Genomic DNA, 8,008 nt, shown 5'->3' on the forward strand with positions numbered 1-8,008 from the left:
GCCCCGTTACCCTCTCTTCCTTTCTGTCTTGGAGAGAAGAGGCCTATAAAACATTAACGGTGCAGGGAAAGGTTTTCCTAATTCCAAACAAGGTGGGAAAAACAGGAACCTTTTGATTTCTGTAACATCAATTTGGTGAAAGGCAAGCACGGAAGTTTAGATTGAACCATGATAACAGTTACCATTTACTGAGCCTTTTCACTTGCGGGGAGGACACTGTAAATGCATAACAGTTCATAATCCTCACCACAACTCTGTAAGCTAGGGAGTTGTATTCCCACTTGACAGAACAGGTAACTGAGGCTCAAAAAGTTAACCAACTTACCCATAGTCCTAGAGCTCACCAACAGCAAAGGCAGGATTCAGACACCCCAAGGCAGTGAACGGGGAGCCCTTGTTCTGGTCCTCCCTCTCCCGTTCTCCTCTACCCAGGCTTGATGCTGGGTCCATTCTCCCTTTGGCCTCACCATTAAAGCTAATGTTGACATTTCCATCAACTTCCCAGTCTCATACTCCCAGGAGTAGCAACATGTATCAAGCCCTGGTGCGGACATAGTCCTTACAAAAGGCAACTTCTGGGGAAGAAAAAGAAACTCCTTGTTCTCAGCGCACTGTCAGAACTGATGCCTGGGCGGACAGGAAGCGTGCCTGAAGTGTGCTTTCAGCACGAAGGAGGAAGGAGAGGCAAGCGCAGGGCTTGATTCCCGATTCTCCAGAATCCGGAAGTGGAAGAAGCCTGGGAGTGACGAGGGACCCCAGATCCGGCCTAAACCAGCGTCCTCGGGTCAAGCCCCTGCGGAGTCCTGGACAAAGGAGCCGCGACCTGGCGGGGGGACCGGGAGAAGGGAACGGAGACCCCAGCGGAGCCAAGGAGCCTGGATGGGCAGAGGAAATGGGTGACGGGTAAATGGAGATGCAGCCGGGAATGGGAGAGGACGACCATCGACTAGGAAGCGGAAACCCCCTTGCGGTTTGAGGGCCCTGAGAAGGGGAAGCGCCCCGCGCCCGCCCCCACGCCCGCCTCCAGGGGTGAAGGACGGCAGGGCCTCCCGAGGCCGCTGCGCCGGGACCGCCTGGCTGAGCAGACCCTGCCGGGCCCCTGCTCGCTCCTCGGGCTAGCACGAGGCCCCACCGTTCGAGCGCACTGTGCATCGCGCCTGCAGCCTTTCGAAAATAGAAAAATACGGAGTATATGTAGTACCCCACACCCTTGTAATGATGCCGCTCCAAGCAAATGAGTCCTTAATAACCCGGGGTGCTGGGGGCAGCGACCGATGGGGAGCAAACAGCCTGGCCCTGTGGTGTTGAACGCGCGGTACTGGAGACTCCCGACACTTCATGCGGCGCAAGTCCCAGCTCCTGGCAGACCAGCACCCGGCCTTCCCCGGCTAGGAGCCGGGCTTCTGACGGGAGGGCACGGTGGCGAGAGGGCGCCAGCAGGACGCCTGACGTTGCGTGAAAAAACCAGAAAATTCCACAGCACCGCGGCGAGTGCTCCCCGGCTGCGACCGCGCCTCGGGCCGCGAGGATGTTCCTGTGGCGCCACCTAGTGTCCGAGGTGCAGACAACGCTCGGGCGAGGGCTGCAAGGTCGGCCTGCGACCAGCCCTGGGACTTCAGACTGAGGCCGGGACCTTGGGATGGGTCATCCAGGGGTCCCCGGCTGTGGACCAGTGATGCCTTTCCACCAGACAAAAAGCCCCCCAGACGTTTCTCTCTTCCTGCTGCAACCAAAGCTAAAAAGAAAATTTGCCAGAATGAATGGAATAACTGACGGTCCCTTTCAATTAGACGTCCATGAGGTGATGTCTAGTTTTTCCTAAATACAATGGCAAGTCGATTATTAGTTCATCCAGAAAAAATATAGATGCTATCATCGTATAAACATGAGTCCCCACATAGAACTGAGCCTCAGACTTGCTGGAGGTGCTTTGTCTGGGAAACACTGAACTAGAATTTTGGGTGGGACAAAGTAGAAGCTTTACTTTTCATTTAACAGTAGCCTGAAGACCTCCTGCAGAATAATGGAAAGGATAAAGACCTGGAAGCCCGGATACTAAGGTTCTGTAATTAGCTCTGCCCCCCAGCTGTCTGTGTGACCTTGACCAGAGGGAAAGAGTTTTACTACCTCTCACAATACTGTGGAGTCTGGATTGGTATCTCCATGTAATCAGTGAGGAAACGGGCTCCAGAAGTTTACCCAAGGCTGGGCAGCAGATCAGTGGCCAGACCAAGCTTCAGCTGCACGTCTGCCCAATTCTGAAGAGCACGCTCCCTTCGCAAGCCATCAAATCCCTTCCTGCTTCACCCTCTTCATCTACCGCTTGAAGGGGCTGTACTGAGTGGTCACAGTTCCTTCCAGATACAGCAAACCGTGATTCTAAGGTTTCACTGATCCCTTAAAACCCAGTTTTAGTGCTCACAAACCCCGTGGTGATAACAAAAGAGCCTTTAAAAAGGATTTATCCACCTATAAAAACCATTAGATTTTATTTGGGGCTATGGGCAAAGAACACCAAAACAAATGTGTTGGAACATCAAACCTCCTTTAAAATTTAGAGCAGCAGGGACAGAGGAGAAAATCTGCACAGGGCAAGGAGGGACAGCTTACGGATTCCATGGTTGGAATCAGACTGCAGGGCACTGCTTATCTGCCATTGGCTTCCTGGGGGATAATTGCCTCCTGACAATTGTTTAGACTTGATAAATACATGAAATGGGGCTGCAAACAGTTTATCTGGCTACCAGTTCAGATCCGGACAGAACCAGATGAAGTCAGGCACATTTGCAATAACCTCAAAGATAAAACCTTCCTATCAGAGGCAGCTTATCTCCTCCTCAGGGTCATGCTGCCCAGTAACTGCCACCTCCAAAAGAAGGAAGGGGCCAGCACTTCTAGCAGGGGGCTCCCAGTGGGCCTTGCTTGCCTTGAACTCCCCTTCCTGCTCCCAGGACAGGCCACCTGTCTGGCAGCAAGGCGGTGGCACTGCACCCCGGTCTGGCAGACTTAGGAAAGATGTTGGCAAGGAAAGTGGAAGAAATGGGCAACTAGACCGCAAAGCCAAGGTCACCTAATTCTGAGATGAATGCTTTCCTCGTGGGCTCTTCCTTTACTTCATCAGGGATAAGCTAAAGGAACTTCAGGCCTCCCCAGCAAAGATAACAGCATGAATCGCAGCTCACAGGAGCTGGGACCCTGCTGGGCTACATACTCACCCCATGACCAAAGGCAAGTGGGACCTCTGGGCCTCAGTTTCCTCACCTCTCAGGGGTTTGACCTAAATAATCCCTAAGATCCTACTGAGCTGTGTTAAGGACTGGAATCGAACCAGCCACACCTCTTTATGGTTTAAAAGAGGTCAGAGGTTTCATTGAAGAACCATCTCCCTCCCTTATCTTTTTCCTCTTCCCCCTCCCCCACACCTCTCATTTGCTGGCCACAAACCGCCATCCTCCAACTCCTTTCCAACGTCAGTAGCTGGCTCCACCAGCCTGGCTAAGGAGCGAGGAGACCATCACCTCAGAAAGCAGCCCCGTTGGGAGGTCCACGGCAGTTCGCCGAGCTGTGGACAGGCCCTTTATTTTCCATCTGTCGAGAAAGGAAGCTGCCTGTTGCTTATTTCCTCCTCCCACTCTTCTCCCTTCCCACCAGAAGACTCTTCCACCTTCAAAATATTCTGATGGGGGATCACAGGAGTTTTCCTCAGACAAGATCCCTGGGGGTCAACTACTCACCAACCCCCAGCCTCAGCCCCACCCCATGCCCTCACCCTCCAGCTTGAGCGAGTTTACTAACTCCAGTTAGTAAAGCAGTTGGCTCAACAGGACAACAACCAAAAGTGACCTTCTATGTCCTAAAGCCCTTGCCTGACACCACCCCCCCCCCTTTTTTTTTTTTAATTCTTCGGGGGCCTTTTGGGGACCCACAATTGAGCTGTATTCTGCAGAAGGAACTTCCACAGGAAAGGAATAAGGCATTGTTTTACCAAGAGCCTTTTTCCCCTCAAGAAACTCAGTGTAAACTAGGAACCTTGCACTTTCTTTTCCCTTTGGGTAGGTAAGCAGAAGGGAAGAGTTAGCACCCAGGGTGAGGTCATTCCTCTGTGGTGGTAGAATGTCTGGTTCTCTCAGTTTCCCCATGGTGCTGGCCTCACAATAGGTGTTCATGAGGTGCAGGCTAATTGGGTGAGTGGATGCAGTGCTCTGATGGATTTATTCAGTGTATGAGATTGCAAAGCCATATGCCAGCAAAGGCTTAACCACCCCACCCTAACCTTCAGACCAGCTCCATAGCTTTCCATGTTCCTGTCTGCCCAGCCTCAGGCCAAAGCAAAGGCAGGGATCTGAGCTGTGCCCCCTGTGAACGTCCACCTCCTGACCCCTGTGCCAGTGCCTGGTCCCTGCGTGCCTTGGCTTTCTGTCTTCTCTCCGGACTATGATTCATGGCAGATATTAAAAAGGAAACAGCATCCTTCAATTCTTTCTACCATTTCTCTTATCTTTAAAGGGTTCTTATTAAGCAATATCTTCAAACTTATTTATGTGATGTCATGCTAGGAAGCAGTGTTGTCAATGTGCCACTGTCCTTGAGCACTGAATTCAGTAAAAGCCAAATAAATGTTATATTGTCTCCATGCAGAATCTTCTCTAGTCAGGACTAGCTATCCAGAGAGTAGGGAATCCCTAAAGATAATCAGATAATGGTGACTTTTGCTTACTGAGGCAAGCTCCCCTTTCCTGACCGCTTCTGCAGTGATTGATCCAGAGGCCAGCTTCTTGCTGGGGCACAATCGCAATCCACTCTAAGAAGCCAGCCCAGAAGCAGGGACACAAAATCATGGGGAGCCGACCATGGCCAAAGCATCATGTTATTACCCTTCACTTCACATTTTTTAGCTCTTTTTTGAATGTTATGAAAGATACACAGATGTATATATTTTATGTTTTCATATTCAAGTGTTTTCCTATTAAAAATGAAAGGGCAGGAGGAAATGAGGAAGGGGAAGAAAGTAGCACTCAAATGCCAAGTATCATGCTGGGAACTTGGAGTTCTCAAGCCCTCCAGTCTTGGTCACTGGGGAGGGGAATGGGCATCGCCCACTTAGTTCATATTTGAATAACTGCTCATACTTGAAAATGTCTTCAACTGCAACCACATGAAGTGGGGAGCCCCCCTCAGAACCCCCACGTCTTCCCTGAGAGCTCTTGGACCATGCTCCTTCATCCTCTATGACTTTGATCTTGTAGTTCTGTTTACCTTCAGTGCCTTCTCACTCTTTAGACCCTCATCCCAACCCCTTCCAACTTCCAACTTTTCAAGACTCATTTAGACATCATCCCCAAGAAAGCTTCTGATTCCCCACTGTCCAGTCCCATCTGGGTGGGCTCCCATAGAGATGTCCTGTACAGCACTTGTCCCCACATGTTAGAATACTCTGCATGTCTGTCTGCTTCATCAAGGTACTCTGAGCTCTTTGAATGAGAGTCTTGTTCAGTTTTGCATCTCCAGTATCTACTGGTTCAGTTCTAGGCTACCACTTGCCCAAACAACACCTCTGTGTTCTAAGAGAAAGAAGAATCCATCCCTCCCACTCACCCCATACACACACTGTCAGCCTCCAAGCAAGGCCATGTGACTCCCTTGTTCAAGTCAGAAAAAGGTATTCCCTCCTCATAGTGGGCGCAGCTCTACAGCAAGGAGCAAGGCTTGGTGGGTAGGACATAAGCTGGATGTCAGCACCCACTGGGCCCAGCCTCCAGGTAACCTGCACAACTGTATTGGTTGGCTCTGGTTGGATCAATCACTCCATCTACAGAGCAGTGACCCACTTCTCCTGACCTCTGGCTCAGCTTCCAAGACACCAGGCTGCTTTTCTGAACTACTACCAGCTACTCCCTCTAACCATAGCTGCTCATGAGGTAGATAAGCCCCTGTGTCTCTAACGGCACAGTGCCCCAAACACAGACCCCAGGAGAGAGAAGCTGAGGAGGTCCTGTTTCTTCCAGGCCCATTGCCAGCCTCTGTCTGGGTGTGGGCACATGGGCTCATTTACATGGCTGGTTTGGAGCCTTTGGCAGATGGAAGTATGCGGATAGTTTTATATGTGCTGCTCATCATTAAACCTCCCCTTCAGGGTTTCTTGCCGCCTTTGGTTTGTGTCTCAATCTGGAGCAAATTTAAGCAATGGTTTAGGCCTCTGCATTTCCTTGGTTTAATTAATAATTCATAATAAAAATTTAATCAAGGCATAAGCTTTTGTGGAAGGTTATAAAACACTTTTATTTGCCCTGGAGATCAGAATGACCACTTTCTAAATCTGTGAAATGATGGGTTTTTTCCCAAATGAGGAAATTTTACTCTCAACTGTAAATTTCAGCTGTTTGCCATATGTAACCGCAGAGAATCTGTTTATTGACTTAGTATATTAGGAGTAGTTAGGCAGGAAGAAAAATAAACCCAAACTCCAGACAGGAGAAAGTGTGGGGAAGGAATGAAGAGTTAAAGTTAGAGTCTAGCAAACCTCTAGCCTCAGAGAATAACGAGAAGAGACAAATGGTAGAACCCATCTCCCAAAGGAGACGATCATGATAGTAACCAGATTGGGAGACAAAGAAACTGGCTGGACAGTCATCACAAGCCATTCAAGATCTTTGGAGACATAAGCAGAGAATGCAAAAGGAAGAGTGGAGCCCTGAGAGGATATCAGACACTATGTGAACTCTGCAGCAGGGTGTGGAGTCCTGCTTGGTGAAAACTGTAAACACGGGATGGGTTTTCACCTGCCTGAAATAGCAGAAAAAAGTTGTTGGCAAATAGCAGAGAGAGGGTCTAGAGCAGGGGTAGCTCAAACGTCCATCAGGAGACAAAGCCAAACCACCAGGAAAGCCACCTAAAAATACAGGGTCCTCGGCCTCCACTTTAAATGCCTTTTAAAGCTCTGCAGGTGACATTGATGTCAGTCAGCTTTGGGAACCGTGGTCCAGACGACCTTTTAAAGTCCTTCAGCATTAATTCTCTGAGATTTGTAAAAATTAACTCAAGAGAGGAAATACAAAGTTGCTGCAAAGAGCTGGATTCAGGGGATAATGTCTAATAATCAGTTTTCTCCATAATAATTATTGTAAAAACAACATGTTATTAACTTTGTGGTTACTCCCTTACTCTGACAACAACTCTGAAAGAAGGGTATTATTATCCCTCTTTTACAGCAGGAAATGGAGTTTTGGAGAGGTGAATCAGTTAGCCCAAAGCCACGCTGCTAGTGAGTGGCAGGGATAGGTTTTGAGGTCTCCTGACTGCAAACACCGTACTCAACCTTCATGGCCTGCATGGACCAGTCCTCTTTAAAGTTAGCTAAGTGGGCTGGGCGGGATGGCTCACACCTGTAATCCCAGCACTTTGGGAGACCAAGGTGGGTGGATCACGAGGTTAAGAGTTCGAGACCAGCCTGGCCAACATGGTGAAACCCCGTCTCTACTAAAAATACAAAAATTAGCCAGGCATGGTGGCGGGCGCCTGTAGTCCCGGCTACTTGGGAGGCTGAGGCAGGAGAATCGCTTGAACCTGGGAGGCGGAGGTTGCAGTGAGCCGAGATTGTGCCACTGCACTCTAGCTTGGGCAACAAGAGTGAAACACCATCTCGAAAAATAAAATAATAATAATAAAATAAAGTTAGCTAAGCGTAACAACAGGGTTTGCCAGGTGGTAAAAGTTATGAAGGAGAAGCCCCTGGAAGGCCCAGTGGCAGACCCCACCCAGCACTAGTTCAGGCTTAAGTGGTCACTCAAGGATGAGCAAAAAGAAACCGACTTCTCAGGGCCTGACGGTCACAAACAATTCTCCAGTGTGGAAAAATAACTCCAAGGAAAATCACTCAGATCCTGGCTTGGTAGTATTGGCTTTAAATAAGAAGTCCTCATCTTTCAAGCAAGACCCCTCACCTCCAAGCCCAGCCTCAGCCCCAGTCTCACCTGTGAAAGCCCACTGGTTGGGGTGGCTAGCCCATTGC

At 49.5% G+C, this 8,008-nt stretch overlaps 1 pseudogene; it reads right to left on the reverse strand.

The window, feature by feature from the left end:
• Positions 1–343: 343 nt before the first annotated feature.
• On the reverse strand, positions 344–4,139 carry LOC111539269 (annotated as a pseudogene).
• Between the last annotated feature and the right edge of the window lie 3,869 nt (positions 4,140–8,008).

This window comes from Piliocolobus tephrosceles, chromosome 1 (genome assembly GCF_002776525.5).
Source record: "Piliocolobus tephrosceles isolate RC106 chromosome 1, ASM277652v3, whole genome shotgun sequence".
Classification (NCBI taxonomy): domain Eukaryota; kingdom Metazoa; phylum Chordata; class Mammalia; order Primates; family Cercopithecidae; genus Piliocolobus; species Piliocolobus tephrosceles.